The sequence below is a fragment of the Gracilinanus agilis genome, chromosome 1 (genome assembly GCF_016433145.1).
Source record: "Gracilinanus agilis isolate LMUSP501 chromosome 1, AgileGrace, whole genome shotgun sequence".
In the NCBI taxonomy this organism is placed as follows: domain Eukaryota; kingdom Metazoa; phylum Chordata; class Mammalia; order Didelphimorphia; family Didelphidae; genus Gracilinanus; species Gracilinanus agilis.
In genome coordinates, this window is record NC_058130.1 from 58454416 (window position 1) to 58469826 (window position 15411).

General features: G+C 41.6%; 1 pseudogene; it reads right to left on the minus strand.

The window, feature by feature from the left end:
* Positions 1-3646: 3646 nt before the first annotated feature.
* Positions 3647-4562, minus strand: LOC123247238 (annotated as a pseudogene).
* Between the last annotated feature and the right edge of the window lie 10849 nt (positions 4563-15411).

Sequence of the window (15411 nt, forward strand, 5' to 3'; positions counted from 1 at the left end):
GTAGGTGATGAGAGAAATGTCCTCAGGCACATGGAGAGGGGAAGGGGAGCAGCCCCCTCCGACATGCATGCCATAGGTTTGCCAACACAGATTTACAGCATTCCTTCTACTTATAATCGCTCATAATCCTACTATGCCTTATTATCCTGTGCAATTCTTGTTCTCATCTCTTCCCAAATCCTTCATACCAAATGCACCAGCAATCAGATCATTGGCCGTGTGCCAAACAGTGGTGATGCAAAGCCAAAAAAAGCAAAAAAATCCTTGCTCCCAAAGAACTTATACTCTATCTGGGAATATGTACATATATCATTATATTCAGAATGCAAAATAAAGAAAGAGAGGGCACTAGCAGCTATGGGTGATTAGGGAAAGTTTTATATAGAGGCTGCTGCTGAAAACCAAGTTGCATTTTTATAATTAAAGGCAAGAATGGGATCATGCTCTAATTACCAGAAAGAAGCTAGAAGAAATTAAATTCTTACCAAGGAGGCTAGATGGCTTAGTAAATAGAGTCAGGTCAAGAGATGGGAGGGCCTGCATCCAATTATGCCCTCAGACACTTCCTAGCTGTGTGAACTGGACAAGTCACTTAACCCAACTGCCTAGTCCTTACTGCTCTTCTGCCTTGGAACCAATACTTAGTGAAAAAAACCAAAAATAAACCTTACTGAGGGTCTGAGAATCCCTACAAGATCAGTAAAATATCTAACTCATTTGTATACAGAGATAATATTTCTTAGGCATGTACTTAAAAGTACTTTTAAAAAGTTGCTTTTCCTGAGACTGGCTCCATCTGTGCTTCTTCAAATGTATACCTTTGGGATCTGGGCTTAGTGGCAGTGTTTTCTAACCTCTAAGATCTGAGTAATTACTGACAGGTAACTGATATTTTATTTCAGGTCTATGTCCTGAAGTTTTGAAATAAGTACATGACATCATTTTATTTATAAAATGTAATAATTGTTCATTTTTAGCTGTATAATGGCTCTTCAAGATGCTAGTTTATACCTTTTCTTAGTACAATTACAGCCAAACTAACCATTTAAAACTATTTCTACACCTTTCTAAAATATTTTGCACACAGTTTACATGTCAGTATCTTTTTCAGAGAAGTAGCCTCGTGGAAGGGAGGCAGCACAAGGTAACAGAAAAATATGAGAGTGTCAAGAGACTGGGTTTTGAATCCCTCTGTGACACTAATTAGGAGAGGCTCTGGAGCAGTCATTTAACCCTTCTGGGATCCAGTGTTCTTATCTGGAAAATAAAGGAAGTAGAAAAGATGATAGAAAGACCGCAATATGACCACAAGCAACAGCCTCTTTGAGCCTCAGTTTCTCTATCTGTAAAGATACTTGCACTAAACATGTAAGAGTTGATCTAAGGAAAATTTTAAATTATAAAGTGTTCATGGAAGTTTCTTTAAGATTTTTAACAGTCCTAGTCCTAGTGGCAGACTGGCCACTGCTTTGCCCTTTCTAGTCCTACAGAGTTTCCAAGAACACGGAAAGGGTAAAGCCATTTGCCTGGGTTCAAAGAACCAGTAGGTGTCAGAGACAGAACTCAAATCCAGGTCTGGGGGCAGCTGGGTAGCCCAGTGGATAGAGAGCCAGGTCTGGAGTTAGGAAGACTTGGGTTCAAATCTGGCCTCACACTTCCTAGTTGTATAATCCTGGACAATCACTTAACCCCAACTGCCTAGCCCTTGCCATTCTTCTGTATTATACCTGATACTAAGACAGAAGAAAGGGTTTTGGAAAAAAACAAAAAACAACTCAAGTCTGCATGGTTTCAGGGCCAGCTTGTTGAATATGGATAGGGTAGGAGCTTGGTAAATAGAAATCACAAATATTTTTTTTTCCAGTTTGTGCTCTTATCATATTCATGTTTGCATGAAGGAAACAATGGAGACACTGGGTATCATACAATGGATAAAGGCATAAAAATCAGACTGTACATACTGGAACAGTGCAAGCAAATGCTACCACAGATATGGTGCCATTTTAGGTAAGTCACAGTCCCAAGAAGCCTAGTCATGGGGTGAAAGGGCCCAGGCTGAGGGCAGGCATGCTACACACTCAGAAACATGAAGAAGGGGCAGATTATAGCTAGGGACTCACATGAGGACAAGTAGATACTATTCAATGTGGCTGGGCTCTTTTAAAAACTGTCCCTCCAAACTCTTAGGGGATGGTGTGGTGCTGTCCTGGGGAGGGAGAAGAGCCCAGGCCCTACTTCTCTGGCCCCTGGGAAGGCAAATGAGCTATAGGCCACCAGGGGAGAGAAGAGGCTTCTCTGCTTAGACCTGGCAGGGGCTATAGAAGAGATAGATGCCTTCTGAGAAGACTAGGGGTGGTATCCAGACAACCTTCCCCCCAAAAAAACTCCTACCCAAGAGGGTGTGATGCCATATGGCCCAAATCCTTGGGCAGTTGGCACTGGTCCTATGGGGGTATCCCAGAGGTGATAGCCACAGGCCAGGCCTTGGTTTCCTGTCTTTGCTATTTCTGTCCCCAAATGGAGGCTTATTTTGGGGCTATAAGTGGCCCCAAACTTTCCTATCTGGAAGAGGGCAAGGAGGGAGTTTCCAGCAATCACAGGGTTATGCTAGGCCACTTGAAACAAGGCAGTGGGATATGTAAGTACAATTGTCACTAGTTCATAGTGGGTGACACAGTGTGATGGGGGAGGGCCTGGGACCCAAACTAGCTGTCCAGTAGCCCCTCTGGGCCAGGTGGAGCCCTTTGGTTTGATAATAAATCTACCCCCCTCTGCTCTGGCTCAGGGAAGGGTCACAGTGAGGTTAGTGGGGTGATGATGGTGGGAGATGGCTCCATTGCCTGGTGATTTAAAAATCTACAGCTGATGTATACATAAACATATAGAATTCCAATGATTTCTAGGAGGCAGGTTTGGGAACCAGGATCTGCCACCTCTAGAAAGGTGTCCTAGGGTATGTCATCCAGGCTGGACAGAAGGAAGAATAGAGCACATTTTTCTTTCCTGCTCCACTCCTGAGGGTGCGGGGGGAGAAACCACCCTAGCAAGCCAAAGATTTAGAACAATCATGGCATGTGCAGGGATTGCCTGGTTCTGAGGTGCCTTGATGGGCCTTTTCAGATGCCTTTAAGGACAACTGTGCAAAGTGTAAACAGGGCAGGTGGGCAGCTGCTACAGCCATCTGCCTGGCCTGGGTGTCAGGCCCTCAGGGCTAGAGGTGGGCGGGGGACTCTTCCTCACAGTCCCTGCAGTTTCCACAATGGTCCAGTCTGCTGAAGAGTCACTGAAGCAAGCTCTTTGGGCTGTGGGGAGGGTAGGCCCATCCATACATTCACCTCTTTAAAGCACTGTCTCAACTATCTCTGCCAAGGGATGGATGGACACATTCCCCATGGCAAACTTAGAAGTCATCGTCTGTAGACTCCAATTCCACACCGGTCACTGCAGAGAAATGCTCAATATCCAGCACACCTTTGCAGTAAATAGCCTGAGGATTGGGCTTGAAGGGAGGCTCTAGCCTCATGGATGCCTCTGAAGAGAGGGGGCTCCTCGACTTCCTGTGCACCACCTCCTCCCCAGCCACTCCGCCTCCTCATTTTATCAGCTTCTTTCATGGTTAGAAAGGGTGACGGCCCTCCACCATCTCCTACAGCAGGCTCGTGCCCAGCTGTCCAAGATCAGAGATCCAAATGTGGCCGTGGCCACCCAACAGGATATTTTCTGGTTCCAAGTCCCCGTGCATGATCCGCTCTCCCTGCAGATCCTCCAGGCCACCGCAGCAGATCTCAGCCACGTAGAAAGCGGCACAGTCTTCCTTAAATCCTGCTTCACCCATGGGGCCAATATGGGAGGCGAGGTCTCCCCCATTCATCAGTCAGCACCAGGCAAAGGGCATCCTTTGTTTCACAGGCAGACGCCGAGCTCACTACCAACCTACTGTTCCCTTTCTCCAGGATCTGTTTCTCCTCCAGGGCCGTGGCCTCTCCTTTCTGCTTCTTGATTCACTTTTCCTCTAGCTTCTTGCCTGTGGCTAGAACCTGGCACGCACAGTCCTCTGCAAAGCCACCCTTGCCCAGTACAGGGTAAAGCAGAAGGTGTTTTTGGTCTTTCTGCCCATTTCCACTGTAGGAATCAATGGAAGGAGCTGCTGTCGAGGTCTTTGGCAAAGGGGGCGACACTCGCTATTCAGGGATCAGCCTGGGGTGCTCTTTGAAGAGGTCTCTGAAGGGCCCCTGCTCAAGTCTGTCAGCACAGGCGCTCACCAGCCGGGGTTCAGGCAGTTCTCCATCAGTCGCCGGGCAGCTTTTCTGCTTATCATTGGGGGTTCCCTCGGGACAGCTCAGGCCTCTCACAGAGCTGCCGAAAGAGCAAGTGTCGGATGGGCCGCCTCTCCCACAAGCCATGGTAGTCCCGCTGCACACTTTGACAAAGATCCTCACACAGGCTGATGTGGGGAATGGAAGCATCTGTCGCCATTTCTTGCTTTTTCCCTTCCTGTTGCCCCCTGCAGCCACTGCCTGCCACCAGCCAGCTGCTGCTGTAACTGCTGCTGCTGCCGCCATGGGGCTGCTCATTCCCCTGCCTTCCCTTCACCCCCCAGCAAATACTTGTTAAGCACTTAGTGTACTAGATACCATACTGACATTCAGGATAAAAAGACTTTAAAAAACAGTCTCCTTTAAGAGGGATATATAACATTGTGGGCAAACAATATGCGCACAGAATAATTAATTATAACATTTATACAAGGTAAAAACAAAAAAATTTCATGGGGGAACTAACTGGGCATTAGGAAAGACTTCATGAAAGAGGCAGCACTTGAACTCTGAGGGAAGGAAGGGATCCAAGAGATGGAGATGAGCAGGGAAGACAGCCTAGACTATGTCAAAAGCATAGAGATGAGAGATGAAATCTTGTATCACAGAAAGCAGGCCAATTTAGCTGGAATATAAAGTAAGATGAGGAATGATGTTAATAAGCAGAGAAAGGTGAATCAGCACCAGATTAAAGGCCTTTAAATGCCAAACAGAGGAGTTTCTATTTTATTCTAGAGGCAAAAAATAGAGGGATCCACAGAGAAAAAGTCAAACATGCTTCTTATACAGGATTTTCCTGAAAAGATCACGCCAATACCTGAATAGTAGGGCAAGTAGAGCACTGGGGGGAAGAAGATTCAGATGACACCTAGCACAGTGCATTGCAGGAGCTCCAGGATATAGTCTAGATGAAGTTTCCTAGAGCACAGTTCAAATTAAGGCTCACTGCATGATCACTGTTGGCTAGAGAACTTAGAGGCAGAGAGGGAGTAAGGGGGGAGAGGCAGGGGGAGGGGGAAAGAGAGAGAGAGAGAGACAGACAGACAGACACACACACACACACATACAGACAGACAGACAGACACACACACACACACACACACACACACACACACACACACACACACACACACACACACACACAGGCCAGCTCTAACTAGGAGGAGGAAAGGAGCTCAGAAAATTCCTACGGTGTTAGGGTTTGCTTCTCTCCACGGTGCTAGCATTTATATAGCACTTTAGTGTAATTTTAAAAGTATTTTACATGTCATCTCAATTGAACTGCACAAAACCATGTGAGTTAGTATTATGTCCCCATTTTACAAGTGAGGAAACTGAGACTCAAAGATTTCCCAGGATCACACAACTAAGCAAGTGTCTGAGGAAGGAGGCAAACTGAGCTATTCCCGACTTCGAGTCCAATGCTCTAACCCACCTAGCTGACATTAGGACTCGTTGGTTTAGTTATCATCTCTATGTAGAGAACTACTGAGTCGATATTTTAAGCCCTCCCCTTTCTTCTAAGATCAAATCCCACATCACCAATTGCCCAATGGACATTTCTACTTAGTTTACCTTAGATACTCCAAACTCATCATGTCTAAAATAGAACTCATTCTATCTCTAGTCTTCAGCCTTACGTTCCCCTCAAATTGCCCTTCCTTGTCTCTTTTTCTGCTGAGTGCTTCTTCTAGTCATTTGCTTCACAATTTCAGTTACCTTTGATTCTTAATATTACTACTTTCTTAGTCAGTTCTCAAATTTGTTCATTCACTCCCTCCACAACTTCTCTCTACTCACACAACTACTATCTCTGTTCAAGCTCTCATCACTTCTTGCCTAGAATATTGTAAGAGCTTACTTGGTCTCTTGTTTTCAGTCTTTCTACTCTCCAATCTATCTCTTTACACAATTACAAAAACAATCTTCCTTAAACAGAGATCATAACATGTCATTCCCCTGCTGATGAAACTTCAGTGGCTACCTACTGCCTTTGGATTAAAAGACAAATTCATCAGTATGACATTTAATGCCTTTTACCAGTGTGGATCTATCCAACTTTCCTGATATTTCACATCACTTTTCTGCACTCTCTATTGTTACTATTTGTTTGATATTGCCACCCATCCTCCAAACTTCCCTATTTCTATTAAGGGAACCACCATTCTTGCAGGTTCTTAGCTTTGTAATCTTGGCATCATCCTTGACTCTAGGAGTATGCCTGGCAAATTTTGAACTCATTCTCAAAACAACCAACCAACAAAGAAAAGAAAAAGTGATACAATGAGCCAAAGTGAGCTAGGGTATGTGGTGAATAAAGTGCTAGACCTGGAATCAGGAAGAAATCCAGCCTCAGACATGTAGTAGCTGTGTGACTCTGGACAAATCATTTAACTTGTTTGCCTTAGTTTCCCTCAACTGTTAAATAAGGATAATATCAGCACCTACCTTACAGATTTGCTGTGAGGATCAAATGAAATACTATATGTAAAGTATGTAGCACCTTCTCTGGAACATAGTAGGCACTATCTAATACTTATTCTCTTTCACCTCACAAAACAAAAAAAACAAGCCCTGATTTTTAGCATTTTTCAATTTCCAAGGTATAAATGCTCAAGATAACAATTTAACAGTTGGCTAACCAGTGTGAGCTGGCTCAAACTACCTCTCATCCCATACACTCAGTCAGTTGGTAAATGTTGCTCCTTCTACTTCCACAACATTTCTTGCATTCAACTTCTTTCTTTACAGAGCTGCATTTGACCTGGCTTATTGCAAGCTTCCTCCCATTATCCCCCTGCCTCCCTACACCCCAGCAGCCAACGATTTTCCCTAAGTACAGATTGAGGTTACTTATCTCCTCAATAGAGCTCTTCAGAACTTGGCCCCAACTGATTTTTTTCTGTCTCATTAAACATTACTTCCTTAGAGGCAGGAAGGTGCCGCAGTAGATAAAGTGATGGGCCTGGAGTCAGGTACTTCAAGTCTGGCCTTAGGCCCTCACTGTGTGTTCCTTGGTAAGTCACCTAATTGCCATCTGCCTCAGGTTCCTTAATCATAAAATGGGGATAATAAAAGCACCTTTCTCTCTGGGTTGTTCTAAGGATCAAATGAGAGAATATTTACAAAGTGCTAGCACAGTGCCTGACACATAGGTCAGGTGCCTAATAAATGCCTGCCCTCTTTTTCTCCCTTCTTGTGTTCCATGCTTAGGCAAACCTCATCCTCTTTCTCACACATAGCATTCTTCTCCTATCTCAATACATTTCCTTCATGCTTCTGCTTTGAGAAGCATGCTTGCTGCTTTTGAAATGACTGATACCTTCACAATTATCTCTATATTGTTTTTTCTGTATCCAGTTTCTCCTCTTTCTGATAGCAGTCTTAGCACCAAAGCTAGTGCATAGCACAAAGTAGCACTGAATAAATGCTTTTGCTTTGGATTGCAGTAGGTTTTGTAAATCTTAAAATATTCTATAAATGTTAGCTATTATTACTGGTCATTTCTTCCCTTTGTCTTATCTCTCATCTCTCTAATAGCTTCCCATTTGTCTCCACAGGTAGAGGCCTTCCCAGTCTCTACAAAGTCCCCTTTGACTCTCCTCTCCAATGATGCTATTGCTCCTCTCTTTCCCCTTTGCCGAATGGCCTTATATGCTACCTCTACAATTTCATTACCTAGTCATACCTTACACCTCTATAGTTTGCTTTGTATTCTCATCACTCTTCTGTCTCTGTAAGGTATTTCGATGACTTCCTGATTGCCAAGTCAAATGTTTGGTGTTTTTTATTCTCAGTCCTTATTGTCTTTGGACTTTCCATATAATTTGACAGTTAAACACCTACAGATCTATCATCCTTCGATTTCTTTTCTTTTCAACCCTTACTTTTTGCCTTAGAACCAATATTGCAATGTTGCAATATTGGTTCTAAGGCAGAAGAGAGGTATAAGCTAGGCAATGGGGGTTAAGTAATTTGCTCAGGTCACACAGCTAGGCAGTGTCTGAGGCCATATTTGAAACCAGGACCTCCCATCTCTGAGCCTGGCTTTCTTCCTCCTGACCCTTTCTGGGCCTGGCAGCACTATATAGTGAAGTGACAGATTTTGGAGCCAGAGGACTTATGTTAAAAAACTCAATTTACCTGTGTAACTTTGAGCATGTTACTGGCCTGGATCTTATTCTATGACCTTCAAGGTCCTTTCCAACATCTTAAATTGTAGGATCTCCTAAACGTGGACATTCTCTAGGACTTCTCTCACTATGTTTTCTTCAGTAGCAATCCCATCAACTTCCAGGGTTTGAATGACTCTTTCAAAGCAAATGACTTTCAAATGGTTTGACCCTTAACCAGATGCCATCCCCCAGTTTTGGCCTAAATCTTATTGTTTTCTCTTCTTACAGCTATTTTGATGATCTTTTTAGTTCTCCTGGGTTTAATTACTATCTCTATGCCAATGAATTCCAGGTCTGTACATCCCGTTCCAGGCCCACATCACAAGTTTTGCCTGTTAGTGGTCTGGCAGAGTAACTAATACAATAACAAAGCACTGGCTCAGGAGTCTGAAGACCTGGTCTGAATCTTGCCCACTGGGCCTCCTAACCATCCTGGGATCCAGCTTCCTACCCCATAATGTGAGGTTGGACTGTCTGGCCTCTGAGGTCTCTTATAGCTTCTGCTATGATATGGATACAGATACTGATAGCTATCTTCAGCATGTCCAAAGCACAACTTGTTATTCCTCCCGCCCCATCCCTCCTTCTCTTCCTGACTTATTTCTCTAGAGTGCCACTTCTCCCCATGACTCTTCAGTCCCTCCTATAGCCACAAGTTGCCAGGCCTTAGAATGCTACCTCTATACTTCTCCCATCCAGCTCTCCACTCACATTGCTACCACTCTATTTCAGATATTCACTGATTTTTTTAACCCTTATTTTCGTTCTTAGAATTGATACTAAGTATCAGTTCTAAGGCAGAAGAGTGGTAAGGGCTATGGGCTGGGCTTGTGATGGTGAAGCCATGGTACATGTGCCAGAAGGGGCACGCAGAGCTCTCTCTGTGGGCATGCGCCTGTAGCCTGCCAGAGTTTGCTATTAGAAAGGGAGAGGGACTTAGGTGGGCTGTTTCCTTCCTTCTCTCCATTTGTTCACTTGACCAGCTCCACTGCTGAGTAGTCCAATGAGAGTACTTTCTCCTTCTCCTGTCTGGGGTAAGATGGCAGGGGTGGGGTGGGGGTAGGGGTGGTGGCAGCATGGCACTTAGTGTCTGGATGGGGGTGGGACATGGCACTCAAAGTCTCTAGAAAGTTCGCCATCACTGGGCTCGGCAACTGGGAGCAAGTGACTTGTCTGGAGTCACACAGCTAGGAATTATCTCAGATGCTCATTAATTCTGACTGTACCTTCACAATTATCTCTATATTGTTTTTTCTGTATCCAGTTTCTCCTCTTTCCAATGCAACCTCCACTTAATAGCTAAAATAATCTTCTTTAAAGACCATTTCTGTCCACATCATTCCCCTACTTAAGAAGCCTGGGGCTCCCTATTGCCTTTAGGAAAAAATACAAATTCCTCTGAATTTTCATTTAAAATCTTCACGGTCTGGCTCCAGCCTGTTTTTCTGGATCAGTTGCATTCTATTCCCCCCTAGGCACTGTCTAAGTTCAAGCCAAAATGGAATTCTTTGTATTCTATTCCTTGTATATAATAATCAATGACCTTTTTCACAAACGAGTCTTTGTACAGGCATTTTCTCAGGTCTTGCTTTCCCTCCTGATACACAGAATCCCTAATTTCCTATAAGGTACGATGTAGATGTTACCTTCAACAAAAGCAATTTTCCGACACTTCTCCCCTCTTAAATTGTGCCTTTCTTTTACCCCTCTGAAATGATTTAGTATATATTTTATATTGATTTACCTGTGTACAAGCTGCTTTCTCCCAGTAGACAGTAAGTTCCTTTTGGGTAGGGACTGCTACACTTTTGCTTCTGAGTCCAGAATGCTTAGCACAGTTCTTTTAAAATACAATGTAATTAGTAAATATTTTTTGAATGAATGAAATGTATATTGCCAGGCTTGGCCTTTCTCTGAACTCCCTGTGATTTCAAGTACCTACTGCTCGGTATTTCCATCTAAATATTTGTCTAATGCCTCAAACTCAATTATATCCTGTGATGAGCACATAGTAAACACTTAGTACATTTTCGTAAACAGAATTCCCTCTAAAACCCGCCCTTCCTAAATTCCTTTTTCTTATTGATGTCCTCAACATTCTTCTAGGCTCTCAGCCTCAAAAATGTGGCATTATCTTTGCCTCTTCCCTTTTTTCCATTTATCCTCTTCACTCTGTCACTCCCTGACAACTGCAGCAGAGCTCTATCATTTCAAAATGTCTCTGGTAGAATACTATTGTGCTGAAAGGAATGATGAAATGGAGGATTTCTAGAAGAACTGGAAAGACCTCCAGGAACTGATGCAGAGTAAAAGGAGCAGAACCAGGAGAACACTGTACACAGAGACTGATATACTGTGGTAAAATCGAACGGAATGGACTTCTGTACTAGCAGCAATACAATGACCCAGGACAATCCAGAGGAACTTATGAGGAAGAACTCTATCCACGTCTAGAGAAAGAACTGTGGGAACAGGAACGCAGAAGAAAAACATATGATTTATCACCTGTTTACATGGGTGTATGATTTGGGGTTTTAGTTTTAAAAGATGACACTATTACAAAATAAATAATTTTGTAATTTTGCAATACAATAGCTCTGTAATACAAAATTACAAAAACAAATAATATGGAAATAGATATCAAGTGCAATTGCTTGTCAGCTCCAGAAGAGGGAAGGAAAACAACACAAATCATATGACTATGGAAAAATATTTAAAATTTTTTTAAAAATTAAAAAAAAATCATTGACACTTATCCTTTCCTTCCTATTCTCACTGTTACCACTCTAGTATAGTCTCTAATTATCATTTACCTGCAGTCTTGTAATAGCTTCCAAGTTGCCCTTGCCTTTATTCTTTCTTTGTTCAAACCATCCTTCACACTGCTGCCCAAATAATTTTCACAATGCTCACATTTCATTGCATTATGTCTCTAAAGTGTCTTCCCATTGCTGACTGTGGCCAAGTGACAACCTCTCTGAGCCAGTTTCCTCATCTGCCAAATGGGAATAGTAACCTTTATACCATCAACTACAGAAGGTAACCCATTTTTATATATAATACCAATTCCATAATCTGGCATTCAATCAGTCTCCAAATTACCTTTTCCACCCTATTTGATGGTTCTTTTTTTGAACACTATATTTTAGCTAAATTGAACAACTTGCTAATTCCAGATCTCAAATGTGTTCATGAATATGCTACTCTCCCATGCCTGGAAAAGATTCCATCCCCATCTCTATTCTTTTGAAAGAATTTTCCTTCATGGCCCAGTTCAAATGTTATCACACTCAACATTATTCCTTCTATGCACTTAATTATATTCAAATTTATAGTGTAGTAGAGAGACAACTGGACTTGGAATATGGAGAATAGGGTTTACTTCCACCTGGGAAACTTAGTACCTGAGTGATCATGAGCAGGGCACTTGGCCACTTAAGCATCTCAAATGATCAATCAAACAACATTTATTAAGCTTCTGCCAGCCACGGTGCTAAGCGCTAGACTAAGCTGCTTCAGACAACTAAGCCACTATAAGTTACAGTTTACAAACTGGCTTGGTGGAAGGAGCAAAAATCAGTCACAGGTCCACAACATCCCTCACCTGCACTACAATTCAGTTTTTGCATTTGTAAAATATGGATAATAAAAGTAATACCTCAAACAATTGCTGTAACAAAGGAGAGTGCATATGAGGAAAAAAACTTTGCGTCTATCAGTTATTCTAGCTGCTGAGTGCATATGTTTCATCTCCCTACCATTCCTTGAGGAAAACATTATTAGAAAAAAATTTATTTCTATCCCCAGTTCCCAGTATTTCGTCTCAAACTTAGAAAGTGCTTAATAATCTTTGTTCAGTTTAGTTTACTTGAATAAGAGTTTTATAGACAGGTAAAATTTTGCCATGACCCAACGTTTCTAAATTAATCACATAGAAGGCTGCCCAACTACCCCTCCTCTACTCTATCCCTTCTGGAAATGCTTTTACTGTCTTCTGATAGCCACAGTCTTTGTCTCTGTTTTCACAACATACTGCTCATATTCTTAGTGATCCTTCTAATCTCTGCCACTGTCTTTGTGGTTTGCTATTCTCTCCTTCACATTTCTTCTCTTTTTCTTGTTCCTTCTGTTATTTTTCTTAGATTTTGAGTGGGCAGGCATTGTGTATGTATTTATCATCCCTCAAGAGGTGTATCAGGTGAAATCTCTGGGTTCTCGATTCTTCCTTCCATTTTGTATGGCTCAGATATGACATATTTTGTTCCCCGAGGGCTTTTTGGGTTCTGTACTTCCCCTACTCACCTTTTTCTTTCTTTACAACTTCTAGACTTGGTTCCATTATGAATGTAAGGTTTCAACAAATCTGATCTCCAGTTAACTAAAAATATCACAGGAAAAATAAAGCCTAAATTATAGAATTCTTGTGCTTCAATGGAGATGGGTTAGGCTTTATCTTCTTACTTGTATTTATGTCAGGAAAGATAGGAAGGGGTTTTGATTGTTTTTCCATCACCATAATACTGTTTTAACTTAAGAAAAAACCAACCGAAATATTGTGGCATTCTACTAGCAGTAATGAGAAAGAGCACTATTCACATCCAGAGAAAGAACTGTGGGAGCAGAAATGCAGAAGAAAAACATGACTGATTATGTGGTTTGAAGGGGATATGATTGGGGTTTTGGTGTTAAAAGATCACGCTACTACAAGTATGAATGACATGGAAATAAGTTTCAAACAATGATGCATGTATAATCCAGTGGAATTGCTTGTCAGCTCTGGGAAGAGGGGTGGAAAAAATCATGTATCATGTAACCATGGAAAAACATTCTAAATAAATAAATAAATTCAATAACATAAAATAAAATGGGAACCCCCCCCCAAAAGTTTGCCAAAAAAACAAAAAAGAAGAAGAAAAAGAAAACAACTTGAAAAGGGGCATTCCTAATTTTAAACTGGTCTTATGTTGAAACAAGATTGAAAATGAATTGTAAAGGTAGGGGCAAAACCTTGGGAAATTAAAATCCATACTGATTTTTATGGTAATGGGAATCACAATTTGTTCCTTCATTTGTAAATTCCACAACAGTATGATTCCTTATACTGTTTCTAATTCTTGATAAGTACTTGTACCAAATTAAGCAGTAAACAGAGGAATGACTAAACAAAAATGGAACAGGAAGAAGTCAAACTCTGAAACAATATAATTAAATTCATAAATAGACAATTTATACTCAATTAGCATCAAGGTCATCTCTTTGGGTCTAATTTCCCTAGGAGATTTCCTTCCCATTTGAACAATAGGTATTATACTGGAAAGTACTGTATTTGAGGCAGAATGACCTAGATTCAAATCTTACCCAGAGACTTGCTAAACTATGTCACCCCAGACCTCAAATAAATAAAGACACCTACTAAGTAATAAAGGAGTTGAGTCCTGCATATATGAAGAGAGTTCTCACATGAAATGACAGATTCTAGAATTAACAGATATTAGAGGATATTATTCTTTTCATTCTTTTTTTTCCCCATTTTTAAGCCCTTAACTTCTGTGTATTGGCTCCTTGGTGGAAGAGTGGTAAGGGTGGGCAATGGGGGTCAAGTGACTTGCCCAGGGTCACACGGCTGGGAAGTGTCTGAGGCTGGATTTGAACCTAGGACCTCCTGTCTCTAGGCCTGACTCTCAATCCACTGAGCTACTCAGCTGCCCCCCATATTATTCTTTTCAAAGTGCTTTTCCATCTTTCATCTCATTTGGTCTGCACAAAAACCCTGTGAAGTAATAAGGAAAGGGATTATCATCTCCGTTTTATAGACAGGGCAACAGAGATGTAGAGATGACTTTTTCAAATCTCCTGACCATTATTACTCTAGTATTCTTTCTACATTATACAGCCTCCTTGCTGTGACATCCTCCATTACTCAGGATGTCTTCATGGTAAGACTCTTAAGAAAGTAGATACCTTTTTATGTTTTTATGTTACAAAGATCTCTTAGATAAAACCTACACTTTGACCTCAATTATTCACCTAAGCAGTCTTATTTTTATTTCCCTACTACATAGATAATAATGACAAATTAGGATTAGGGTCCGAAACACACTGGATTCATGTCTTTTATTCTGCTACTGGTAAACTGGACATAGCAGGCCAAAAGATGAACAAACTAAAAAGATCTTCATTATTAAGCTAGAGCTTCTCAAGCTGGGGTTATCGACTCTTTAAAAGTAATCACAAAGTGACAGCTGGGTGGCTCAGTGGATTGAGAACTAGGCTGAGAGATAGAAGGTACTGGATTCAAATCTGTACCCAAACACTTCCTAACTTGGTGACCCCGGGCAAGTCACTTAACCCCCATTGCTTAGCCTTTGCCACTCTTCTGCTTTAGAACCAATGCACAATATTGGTTTTAAGATAGAAGGTAAGGATTTTAAAATAAAAAAAACAAACAAAAACAACCACAGAAATATACATTCCTTTTTTGCTTTTAAACTCTGGCTTACTGCTTAATATTTTGCTGCTATGGAAGGTACAAATAGTGGGTACACCACCCTTCTATTTCATATAATCCTCTTCCTTTGTGGGGGAAAGAGATATGGAGACTTTGGTTGCAGTGAAAGTGGTGGCTGGACTAAGTGATTGGGCACTCACTTTCAAAAGTGTGGCTACTAGGCCATATATAGCTGATTAAGAAATGAAAGAATCGAGTAAGAAAAGCCAAAATATTTAAGATTTCTGCAGGATGAGAAGAAAGATGTATATTTTTGGAAGCAAATGATTTTTTAAAAATGAATGATGGGCAATGGAACAGACTAGGGGTAAATGACCTTAGCATGATAGTGTTTGATAAATCCAAAGATCCCAGCTTTTAGGACAAGAACTCACTATTTGACAAAAACTGCTGGGAAAATTGGAAAACAATA